Source organism: Aplysia californica, unplaced genomic scaffold (genome assembly GCF_000002075.1).
Source record: "Aplysia californica isolate F4 #8 unplaced genomic scaffold, AplCal3.0 scaffold00044, whole genome shotgun sequence".
In the NCBI taxonomy this organism is placed as follows: Eukaryota; Metazoa; Mollusca; class Gastropoda; order Aplysiida; family Aplysiidae; genus Aplysia; species Aplysia californica.
This window is the reverse complement of record NW_004797314.1, coordinates 1,060,023-1,061,501: the sequence shown is the minus strand read 5'-3', so window position 1 is coordinate 1,061,501 and position 1,479 is coordinate 1,060,023. Positions and strand designations below refer to the sequence as shown.

The 1,479-nt window shown below is 41.2% G+C and overlaps 1 protein-coding gene across 1 annotated transcript in view; it reads right to left on the bottom strand.

The window, feature by feature from the left end:
- The window catches only part of LOC101858921, a 24,474-nt gene that overhangs the window by 6,056 nt on the left and 16,939 nt on the right, over positions 1-1,479 (bottom strand). The gene's annotated exons all lie outside the window — the stretch shown is intronic.

The window sequence follows — 1,479 nt, the reverse complement described above, 5'->3', positions numbered from 1 at the left end:
ACACACACAAACACACACACATTCACACACATACACACACATACATACACACACACACACACACACACACACACACACACACACACACACACATACATACATATTGCCATAAAAACCCACAGCACACTCAAATCCACCCCATCTCACTGAATACTACATTTGGGTCTATACGAGTGACTGGCTGCCTGCATTACAGCCCTGAGTAGAGAGTGGGGTAAACTACTGCAAGCAATATACATAATATGTATATCTGTCGGTTTTGCTATTTTATTTAAACGTACATGTTTTTACGCTCCCATCAACACAGTTTAGATCAGGACCGACCCAGGCTGAGAGGGATATTACATCCCAACAGAAAGACGGAAATACAGTATGTTGTACTTGATACAAATACATCTCCCCACTCGAGAATCGAATTCGTGTCTCCTGCGTGCAACAGCGAAGTACAGATCGTACAGAACAAGATACAATGTAGTTCACTAGGCCAAAAAAGTGTCTGCGGAAGTCCGCGCATTAGTTGAGATGGCGCTGCAGTCTTTGTTTTGAAGCTCTCTTTCGTTTCTCCAGAAAAAGAAAAGGAAAAGCACAGTTCGTTAGTTTCACTGTTATTGTTTTTCACACAAGTAGGTTAACTCTGGTCTCAAAGTCAGCCCTTTTTCATAGAGGGCACTGCCAAATTTTGAGTACACTTTTTTTTAACAGATCGTACATAACAAGATAGTTCACTAGACCAAAAAGGTGTCCACGGAAGTCTACGGAAGTCTGCGTATCGGTTGAGAGGGCGCTGCAGTCTTTGTTCTCAAGCTCTCTTTCGTTTCTCCAGAAAAAGAGTAGGAATAGCACAGTTCGTTAGTTTCACTGTTATTGTTTTTCACACAAGTAGGGTAACTCTGGTCTCTAAGTCCGCCCTTTTTCGAAAAGGGCACCACCGAATTTTGAGTACACTTTTTTTAACTGGCTCAAAGAGAGGAGTGAACTATCTTGTCATGTAGGCCTACGATCTTTGGGCGAAGCGCCTAATCGCCCCACCTTAGACGCTGGTAACAGTGCCGCCACTCCCAAGGTTGTGAAAGTGGAAACTTGCCAGTTTGTCACAGGCCCAGTTTGTCACAGGCCTCGACTGTGCCCAGCATGATGGAAGTTATCACTGACACTCTCAAAGAGAATAAATGAGCGATTTTATTGATTGTATGAATTGAATTTTACTTTTCAATTGTTTTTAACGAAAGAGCATTCATTGTTGAAATTTTACAGAGCAATTTTCTTTGATTTGCAAACAAAAAAGGAAGAAATATTGAACAACACAAGCTGAATTGACATTTTAGAGGGACTATCTCTACGCCACCAATTTGAGGGTGGAGAATAAAAAACTTAAGTTACAACTGCAGTGGTAAAGTGCTGTAATTATGACTGTCATCAATACTCAAAAACTTAAATATTAAATTGTGAGAAACTGGGCCTGTAACAAACTGGGCAGCC